General features: G+C 35.9%; 1 pseudogene; it reads right to left on the reverse strand.

The window, feature by feature from the left end:
- Nucleotides 1-808: 808 nt before the first annotated feature.
- Nucleotides 809-10959, reverse strand: LOC102442289 (annotated as a pseudogene).
- Between the last annotated feature and the right edge of the window lie 663 nt (nt 10960-11622).

Raw genomic sequence — 11622 nt, forward strand, 5'->3', positions numbered from 1 at the left:
AGAGCAGAAAAGTGATTTCAGGGTTTCTGTCTTATAATGCTAAATGTGGCAAAAATGAGCAATCCAATTCAGAACAAAACCCAGGAAATTTGGTACCTGGAATAAAATTTTAAACTTGGGCCTGTGTGAAGCAATTAAATTGTCATTTTTACCTTGTCTGAGTTTAGCTTCTCTAGTCACTCAAAATCTAAGAATGAGAAAAAATGAAGAGTAGCAACCAGTGGACTACTATAATGATTATAAATTGTTTAGAAAATTATGTCTTCTGAATGCTCAATTACATGGAATCAACTTAATTTTTCCAAGTCATTTTTATGGAATGGTCTTTTACCTTCTTACTATTAGTGTTTTTGAAAAACTGATAGACAATTATGGAATCTCAATGCAATATTTAGAAGGCTTTGAAGACAGAAAGACATTTATCATTTTTTCAACGTCCCTTGACTGAAAATGTAAACTTTCAGAGCCTATGTAGTGCTGATGTGGGTCAACATGATGTGAATATATGTTTAATTTACTGAAAAATCCCTTTAGCTATATGTCTACACTGTTTTACTTTTTCATTATAATCTTCTTAGGAAATATAATTGTTTTGTGCCTGCTTACATTGAATTCATGCCTACATGAGGCATTTGTTCCTTTTTGGGTTTTTGTTTGTTTGTTTGTTTGGCTGGATAAAATGAACTTTATTAATGGTATATAACAAGATTTAATCTCCCTAAGCCCCTCCCCTTCTGTGGAGGTCAGGAGGTTCTCAGTGTGTTGGGGTTGATTTGGGGCAAGGACTCTCCAGCAGCTGAGGGCCTCTCTTCCTCTTGCTGGGGCTGGTGGTCCAGGGGGCTCTTACTCCTTGGAGGCCATGTGGACTATAAGGTCCACCACCCTGTTGCTGTAGCCAAATTCATTGTCATACCAGGAAACGAGCTTGACAAAGTGGTCATTGAGGGTGATGACAGCCCCAGCATCAAAGGTGGAGAAGTGGGTGTCACTGTTAAAGTCGCAGGAGACAACCTGGTCCTCAGTGTAGCTCAGGATGCCCTTGAGGGGGCCCTTTGATGCTTGTGTCACTACCTTCTTGATGTCATCGTATTTGGCAGCATTCTCCAGGTGGCAGGTAAGATCTACAACCCACACAATGGAGGTGGGGACACGGAAGGCCATGCCAGTGAGCCTCCCATAGAGCTCAGGGATGAATTTACCCACAGCCTTGGCAGTGCCAGTCTAAGCAGGGAGGATCATTTGGGCAGCCCCTTGGCCATCACACCATAGTTTCCCAGAGGGGCCATCTATGGTCTTCTGGGTGGCCGTGATGGCATAGAGTGTGGTCATGAGTCCCTCCATGATGCCAAAGTTGTCATGGAAGACCTTGGCCAGGGGTGCCAAGCAGTTGGTGATGCAGGAGGCATTGCTGACAATCTTGAGGTAGTTGTCATACTTGTCATGGTTCACACCCATCACAAACATGGGGGCATCCACAGAAGGGGCAGAGATGATGACCCTCTTGGCTCCGCCCTTCAAGTGAGCCCCAGCCTTCTCCATGGTAGTGAAGACACCAGTGGGCTCCACAACATACTCAGCACCAGCATCACCCCATTTGATGTTGGTAGGAACTCGCTCCTGGAAGATGGAGATGGACTTTCCATTGATAACCAGCTTCCCGTTCTCAGCCTGGACTGTGCCTTTGAACTTGCCAGGAGTAGAATCATACTGGAACATGTAGACCGTGTCATTGAGGTCAATGGAGGGGTCATTGAAGGCAACAATGTCCACTTTGCCAGAGTTAAAAGCAGCACTGGTGACCAAGTGCCCAATACGACCAAATCCGTTCACTCCGACCTTCACCTTTGTGTCTCAGGGTTGTGGCTGGCACTGCGAAGGAAGAGCAGCTGTCTGACGAACAGGAGGAGCAGAGAGCCGCATTTGTTCCTTTGTGCCAGGTTTACCTGGAGCCTGGGCAGTGCTCATGTGTAAGGAATGAAAACGTTCAGATTCAGAAAAAAGCAGATGGTGGAATGTGTTGTTACTAGGCTCTCTTTAATGTTCAATGCCATTTGCCAGAAGTAAGATCTCAATTAATTTTTGAAAATTCAAAATATTATTGGTACCTGGAGGCATTATATAGAAGTGCCCTCTGAAGAAAAGGGAAAAGTTGCCTTGGGGAGGAGCAGCAGATGGGCCATATGGTTTTTGCTCAATCTTAAAGTTTCAGAAGAAAGAAACAGACTTTTAGGCTTCTAGTCTCTTGATTTTTAGTTTAGCATTCTTGAGATTCTTTGACTATTGCAATTTTACTTTCTTTTGTATTTTTTCCCTAAGTTTGGTGCTGGCTGTAAAACAGATGGTGAATAAAGAAGAGAATTTACTCGAGTCTATTTCATAGTTCCCTCAGCCACACTAACTCTTTCAGGATTGATTCATTCATCAAGCATAATAGTTTTAACTTCTCTATAAAGTCAATAAGTGTCCTGATTTTTACAATGGAATAATAAAATCTTAAGGTAAAAAAACACACCATATAAGAAAAAATGTTCTGCATATTCATGGGGTCTTTTGAATGCCTGTTCCAAAGGAGAGGTTGGGCCTATAATAGGAAAAAAAAAACTTAGAAAAACTTCTATACAAAAGCCATAGGAGAATACAGCATGTCCAGAACTAAATGTATACACAGGTGCATACACACACACACACTGTACTTATGCCTTGATGGACAAGCCACCAAAAAAGTGGGGCATTTTATATATATATATATATCCTAAGCAACCGTTACAACCGACCTGAACGACCGGTTGCTATGATGCACACTGACCACCAGGCGGCAGATGTTCAATGCAGGAGCTGCCTCCTGGTGGTCAGTGCACACCCACAAACGGAGCGCTGCTCAGCCAGAAACCAGGCTCACAGCTGGCAAGTTCAGCTGCGGCTGGAGCCTCTCCTGCCTCTGCGGCAGCGCTACTGGGTTGTGGCGGGCAGGTGCAGTGGGGCCAGGATGAGTGGCAGCAGAGCTATGCCTGGCCCTGGCTGGGGCTCCTCCCCAGCCACCTGCTGCTTCAGCCCTGCTACATCCCTCAGGAGGATGTCGGACTGCCAGGTTTTGGTCTAATCTGCACAGGCCAGCCTGCGGGGATTAGGCCAAAACCCTGCAGTCCGACATCGCCTGTGGGATACTGGATTGTGAGAGGGTGCAGACCAGGCTGAGGGACCCTACCTGTGCACGAATCTGTGCACCGGGCCTCTAGTATAACTATAATCCTCAACATATTTTGCTCTGGCAATGTTTTATCATTCCATCTATTGTGTAGTCTTACCATCCAGAAAGATCGTATTGATCATTAATTCAAATAAAAATGTGTATTAAGTGTAAATTTTCAAATTGCATTATCTCTATGGTGTTGAATCATGCTATTGGGAATCAATAAGGTAGATTTTGATATATAGTATTGTCTTCAGAAATCTCAGGTGTCAATTCTCAGAATGGAAGAACACCATATGTCTCCGATGTCTGTGTTTTTCAGGAAAGAAGAGGGAATTTGAGATGGGAATGAGGTGAACAGGACACAGTCATGATGGCTTCCAAATGGCTGATTTTGAGATGCACCAGGGATCCTTGCAGAAGCCTAAGTTGGTGCACATTCTTCTCAGCCTCTAATAGTGCTAGTGTCCTTCAATTATGCAGTGAGCTGAATCTTCAGGATAATTTGATATAATTTAAATTAGTAATTAATTTATGTGAGGTAAAATCAATGTAAATATTTATAAAGGAACTTGAGTCAGTGCCTGTGTTTATAAATAAAATAATAATATTAGATAGAAAGATGAAACTATTAGCTTCACCTGACAGCCTGAAGTTGTTTTATTGCCAGAAAGTTCTTTCTTCCAGCTAATATAATGGTAGAGTGCCTGAAATAGTGTTTGGCCTTTAAGGCATACTCATATAAGGGAACTGTACACATTGTAAAGTATTTCACGAAGCCCATTATTTTCAGTGCTTTGCATATAATTTTTATTACTTCCTGGAATTTGTATAAATTTTTCTATTAGTTCCTTTAGGGTAGAGTTTATGGCTTATCTACTGTTATTTCTAGATCCTGGTAGAATGCGGGAATACAGTCAGTGTCCAGTAAAAATATCCTTGTATGCAAAAATATTAAAGCTAATCTGGGAGCCCCAAAATAGATTCTTTTGAATTTATATCTTGTAAATATTATAATAATTGCATAAGTATGGGTCTGATTGCAGTTTTCATTATTTATTTTATAAAAGTCTCACTCCCTTTGCTATATAATGAGTTCTTTGGTCAGAACCAATGCTGTCTAGAATAACATAATGGTGTGTAAAGCATTTGCAAATCAGTGGGGGTTGGTTTTGGCAGAAGTATTATGTGCAGAGAATGGAGTTACATACACAGAATAAATACCTACTCAGTGAGAATAAAGTACAATTTTTTTTCTATGGGGAATATGGTTTCATATAATGACCACTCAGTTCTTTAAGGGCAACTAAGGTCACATGGTAATTTGGTGGTTCATAGTCAAGTGTTTGGTCTTAGCCAAGGCTCAGTAGCAAACTTGAAGCTATTTCTCAAAATAAAAATAGTTATTTGTAAAAGATGGCAGAGCAGTATTCAAAGATATTCAGATTCTTTACTATGATTCCCCTGCTAGTGACTCCATCCTTCACTATCTGCCACATATACTTCAAGCATCATTGGATCTGTGGTTCATGTGCCCTAAGTGTGTGCTTCAGATGGGATGTTTTAGGGATCACAAATTGCAAAACAATTATATAGATTCCAGAGTAGTTTAGCAATGATGACAAGGAAAATATATACAAATATTTATATATTACTTAATATGAATATTATAATTCACTTATGTTTAATAAAATCTACATTTTATTAATCAAATGTATGGTAATCAATTAAGTATAACACTATTTATAGGTACTATGTCTTAGCCAAAACATTTCCATTCATTGTTTTATTTGTTTTTTGTAATCACCTTTTGGATGGAAAGAACTAATTTTTTATTGAAAAGTTGTAGAATCTGAGGTATAAATGTAGACTATAATAGTGGTTGGGCTTCCAGCAAACATACATTTTATAATTTCATGCAATAGATTAATAAATTTCTCTATATTTTACAAATTTAACGTGATATCTTTATAAATTTTCAAAGGAAACATTATTGTATTCAACTCTAATACTTTGATGATCAACAAGAGAGTAGTAAAATACTCTAAATAATATTTTGGAAATATTATTTTTATCCCAACCAAAATTGCTTGCATGTAAAAGAAACAAAGTGAGATATATAGGGGGTGATAATGATTATTTGATACACTTTAGTTATTGCATTACCGATTATATAATCTCTCTTTGTTTAGGAAAACATGTTTTATTATCATGTCATTTTAATTATTATTTAAGTTAAAATACTCTAAACTTGGAAACATCAAAAATGTTCTGTCTTTATAAAGGAAATGGAACTTATATATTTTAAGCCAGTTAAAACTTACTTGGTACCTGGTTTTATGTTACAGAATTAAAACTATAATTAGATATTATCAAGAAAACTAAATATACAACAGATAAAGTGTTTTGGCCTGACTTATCAAAAAATTGTCTGATCTTCATTGCACTATATATTTTTGAGACATAGACTTAATCTTACATTTATAGCTATGGTGAAATCTTCAAAAATATTTCTCACAATGCTTCCTTTGGCTTTTTATTATACCTTTTAGTTCCATTTAAGAGCCTGAGTGCTCTAATTGTCATGTCTCAGCAGTCAAGGGGCTAAATTAAAGGAATTTTAGGTGAAGGAGTGATAGTTTTTCCATGCTCTTGGAGAGGCATCAAAGGAAGAGCTCTGTTTTATTCCCTGTGATTTTCCTTAGGCATTGGGAGCCAGCAAGTACCATCAGAGAACAAAGACCCATTTCAGCATAAAGAAGAAAAAAGTGTTTCATTACCATAAAATGGCCTCAAATATATCTTCAAGAGAGAAGGTACATTGTGAAAAGAGTATTAAAAGATCTCTGCATAAAAAATAGAACCTCTAAATTAAACAAAAATGCTTTCATTTTACAGAAGTGTTTGATATTATGGGAGCCCAATGTTCGCAGACAAATCGATGGCAAAATCGTATTTTTTAATACTTGTCAATAAAACAATTGTGTCAAGGAGAAGGTGTATCTAACCTCAAGGAATGTTATGAACTAGTGACTGAGCGAAGACAAGCTCAGTTAACTCCAGTTTCAGGGGCAGCTTTCTGCCTGGAAGGGGACTCTCTGCTAACAAATAGGGAATAAACTGAAAATTTCTCCATCTCACATGTCTGAGGCTCCTCTCAGCCACTGGCAGCCTGGCATCCTCATTGTTCAAGGATTTGGATAGGGTGGTTGAAAATAGTTCTGAATATTTGACAAATGCTTCCTACCCTTCCAGTCTGGCCCAAACCAAATACACATCAGACAATAATGGAAGTATACAAAGTTCTTCAGAAATAGGTAGATCTTAAAATAGCTATATAGAATTGAAAAGATGAAGAAATGAATTGGGATTATTATTAACAGTCACTCACATGGTGCCATATTCATCAGTACCAATGCATTATTTTCATCATTTTAACTACAAATGCCATTTAATCAGTTTCTTCTCAGATGAATGTTCTCTATGAGAATGACTCCAATTTTTGGTCTTATGCAGGTAATTTATATATCCATTAGAGATACTCTGTCATTTAAGATTTCTATCCCACCTGCTAAGGAAATCTAATTTCTACTCAGCAGTGATATTTAAAGTATTCCACAAGTGGCACGACAGAGGCACTACAAAATCACAATGCCCTGTAGCCAATCACAGTGGTCACTCACCACAAACCGCCAACAGGACCATAGAGAGAGTATTGGTGGTGCATCAGGCCTGGTTCTCTTGAGATATCTGAGTTTCCCAAAGGCTCACTTTTTTAGATTCCACTCCAATTATCTACTTCTGCACAATTACTGTTTCATATACACTTTGTGGCTTTTCATTTTTTATTTACATCTACTAAAGCTGAAACAAAAACATAATATTAATTTATTAGGTGGCTCTCAGTTCACAGAATCCATGGATCTATGGGTAATATTGAGATCCCGGAGCCAAGAAAGGAAGTGAAGTAGCAGAAATCAAAGCTGCTGGTGAATAGATGGCTCTGCTACACGAATGAGCTGTGACCAGTACCTGTGTCTTTGCATTGCTTGTTGAGGATTCAGTCTTAGACTGGAACGTTTCTTTGCAGAACCTCGGTTGCCTTTCAGTACCTAAACCTATGGGGACTTGGAGATTTTTTTGCTTTCCAAAGAGGCACCAAGGCTTTATTTAAAAAAAAAAAAACACCTCACAAGATGGTGAATCTTCTAAATAAAAAAAAGGAAAAATAAATGCAATTTAACCTTTTTATATCTGTTTCTTCATCTGTAAAATAGATAAAATAATTCTACATACCTCAAGGACGATATAAGAATTAATGATCCAATGCATTCAAAACAAGGCCTGACATTTAGTAAGCACTTAATAATAATAGATGTTGCTATCATTAGTATCACCTTAATCTGAATGACATATCAATATATATATCATTATCATCATCAACATTATCAATATCATTGATATTCCCAAAACATACACCTCAATAAGGGGATCTCTGGAAACAGTCTTTGCCAGAGTTTAAGCTTATGGCATTGGAGCTTACGTTATAACACCAGAAAACAAATAATATAAATTTTAATATTATACTATCCAGCTATTAAAAAGTCCTCAGACAGCCCGACCGGCATGGCTCAGTGACTGAGCATTGACCTATGAGCCAGGCGGTCACAGTTCGATTCCAGGTCTCCAGGCACATGCCCAGGTTGCGGGCTCTATCTTTCAGTGTGGGACATGCATGAGGCAGCCGGTCAATGATTGTCTCTAATCTTTGATGTTCTCTCTCTCTCTCTCTCTCTCTCTCTCTCTCTCTCTCTCCCTCTCTCTCTTCCTCCCCCTTCCTCTCTGAAATCAATAAAAATATTTTTTAACCCTTTATAATCTGCCAAGCTGCTAGGTCCTCTATTCCTATCAAGAACTACTGTACATTCATTTAAAATTTTGAACCTTATTCCAATTCTTTCCTTACAGGCTGTGCATTTCTCACCTTGTGAATTTTCTAATTATTTTCCTAAAATTACATACAAACATACATAAATACATAAAGACTCTTTCCAAAAATGAACTCTCTCCCTGATAAGCTATATTCATTTTTCTTATTCAATAATGAGATGATCTACCTAGTAATATAGGGTTGCTATCTACCCACATTTTGGGACAGCTCATGTCCTGAAAACATGTTACTTTCAGTGGGAAATAGTATAACATGGGTGGCATTGTTTTGTCAATTTTCCATAGTAATGGTCATTTATGCTTACATATTTCCATAAAATCAATGCTAAGTTTTATTAAACTGTTTATGTCCAGGAGTTTCCCAGCAATGAAAACATCTATATTTAAATATGTAAAATAAATTTAAAACTGTGGACATTTGGAAAATTTGAAACATACAATTTTGGGAACAACAAAAAATATAAATATTTAATAGTGAATATTGCATTTAAATGCTTCCTAACAGAAAAGCATTTACTAATTGCTTATCCATATTTGGTGCTTAGTTAAGAGAAGCTTAAGGACAAGTTAAATAACATGGTCTGGGCCAATTAGTCTGTGAATGATTAGCTCACTTGCTTTGAGAGTGGTGCTAATGAGGCCCAGATTACAGGTTTGATCTCTTTGTGGGCTGCTTAGGTTGGCTCTTTGCCATTGCTGCATATTTCACTTCCAACTTTTCTGGTTAACTCCTTCTCACATGCCACTGGTCATAAGGAGAAACAAGATACAGAGTATTGATGTATATTTGCAAATTCGTCAACTCAGTTGGATAAACACAGATGCCCCTTGAAGAGGGAGGTCAATAATCTTCATATGACAATAACATTTTCTCTTCTAAAAGTATTATCATTGTTAAAGATGAACAAAACTAGTGTTTATAAAATACTATGCCATTTTACTAGTATGCAACCATTAGAAGTTATTTAAACTCTGTACATCCGTCCATTTCATTTACACAGACGGGGTGCTGAAAACAAGATAACTTTAAAATATCTATGTATAAAGGAATTTTCCTGTTAGGAATAAAGTAAAAGGAGAAGATAAGTTTCCAAGGATTGAGATGGAGGTTCATCTTATTTGTATGAATAAGAACATCAAATATTTTATGGAAAAAGTTAATGCATACATTGTTTGTCAGTAAAGTAAAAAGAAAAATCAACAATGACCAAAGAGTCAATTGATGATATTTTGCTAAACTATTAGCAACAGCATCTACTTCAATATTCAGAGAATTTTTGCATATAAAGCTTAGTCATACTTGATGATGCTTCAGTTTCTTTAATTTTTTGTGGCAATGTCAAAATTTATTTTGAGTGATAATTTTTTAAGGTAAAGCACTCAACAAATACTGTGTTTGTTTGTTTGTTTTTTACAATAAATCAACCAATAAATAAGTGAATTAAAATAGAAGAAATATTTCACAGTTGGAAGCTAATTCTCTGGAAATTTCTACCTATATCAAATGTTTATTTGTTGCATTTATATATGTATCCATATTCTAAATTCTCCAACTTTTCTGTATTTTGACTGAGCAAGTTATATGGGTCTTTAAAAATAGTATTACAAAGATTAATATATGTTACTGCCTAAAAATATACTTTGGACATTACATTATGTGCTCTATAACTAATGGGGAGCTGAAAACAGGAATAATTTAGCCAAAGTTTAAAAGGTTAAAATAAAATATAGACTTAAAACTATAACCATTCCCAGGGTTTTGATACATTGAGCTAGACGTTATTGTTTTTAAATTGAAGTCTGAGAAAACATGGCTTATTTCCTCATACTTTAATTCCTGTACTGGATATGTTTTGAAAACTAGTGGAAAGCCATACAATTTTTTGATTACTTAGGAATGGATTATAAAAACTATCTCTATTTACAATACTGATTAATAGAAATTCACTGTTAAAAAAGTATTATGCTTGACTCAGGAGTTAGTATGTAATTCACTGCAAAGTGATTCAAAACTGCTTTATACAGACTAGACTATTTGTAAGGATTTCTTCCTATATGCAATGTTCATAAGAAATTAATAGCTTACTCCTAAAACAATTATCCAATTTAAAGGGAAATGTAGTGGAAATATGATTTAATTATAATAAAAAGAGTATGGGTGTAATAAAAATAAATGCAGGATATATGTAGGATCCAAGTTTCTAAGAATTGTCATCTACATTTTTGCATATTTTTAATTATTAGGGAAAATTCATGATATTGGGGATGCTGTAGAGTGGTTTTTGTAGTGCAAAGTTCTTGTATGCACAGATCTGGACACAGAGTGAACTCATGAAACATTAAAGGGTTAATTCAACTATGTCTATGATTTAAGCATTAATTTTTAAAACACAATAGGTTATACTAGTAGGAATAGGAATCATACCGGGCTTCGGCATCAACACATATTAGACAATATGACGTGAGCAGCATCAGGGTTAATAAGAAAAGACGTTTAGTTTCCAAAATATAGGCATTTGGCACATGTTTTGAGATTACAGAGTATTAATAAAGGACACCTCTCTTCTTCCTTTCACTTCATTTTACAGTACTTCCTGGACACATTGCTTGGAAGATTTTTTTCTCTTTTCTTTTTTGCTTTATTTGTTAAAGATATGTTTAAAAAGTTAGGGCCCCAAACAAAACAACATTTGAGATGAATATTAGATTGGTTTTACCTCTTTCTTCAATCTTGAAAATGAAAATATATGAAGATCATGAGGACACTGGATTTCATCTTCATTTCTTACTTTATTTAGAATGTGTCTCAGATCCTCCATGTATCATCATCTCGTGCTCATTGTGTGTGTCCAATAGATCAATTCCAGTAGAATAAGCACTTTCACAGTAATGAGCTCAAAAAGCAAATTTGCAAGCGTAAGAACAATTTATGTACTGAATTGGCAGTTCTCAAGGAAGTTGAGGATGAGCACATGAACTGCAAAAATATTTGTTGGTATTTAATATCCATCATCAGGGTGAAGTCACTGACCACATGTAAAACCAAAGATAAAAACCTGCTGCAAAAACATTAGCACTTATTTCAGCATTTAGTAGTTCTATTAATACCATGATGGAAGGTGAGACATAGTATTTACATATCCTTGTGTAAATATGATGTTTCACTTTAAAAAATCAGCTGTTCTAAATTCTGTTCATAATTTATTTAAAGTTTCGTTTATGCATTTATAAAAAGCGAAGGGATAATGGGCAATGAGTTGGTTCCATTAACAAAAGAAGAACTTAAAAAATATAAAAGGTACCCTTATTATCACACAATGCTTTAAATAGAGGGAAAAATACTCAGTTAATTCTTATAATTGTTTGGTGTTTTAATTCAAAGCTTCAAAAATTTGAATGGTGTGTTAAATTACATTTTTATTTATAGTGATAATAAGAATAAATACTAATTTCTTGAGAACATAGCATGATAACACAACAAT

The sequence above is a fragment of the Myotis lucifugus genome, unplaced genomic scaffold, assembly GCF_000147115.1.
Source record: "Myotis lucifugus unplaced genomic scaffold, Myoluc2.0 scaffold_1, whole genome shotgun sequence".
Taxonomy (NCBI): domain Eukaryota; kingdom Metazoa; phylum Chordata; class Mammalia; order Chiroptera; family Vespertilionidae; genus Myotis; species Myotis lucifugus.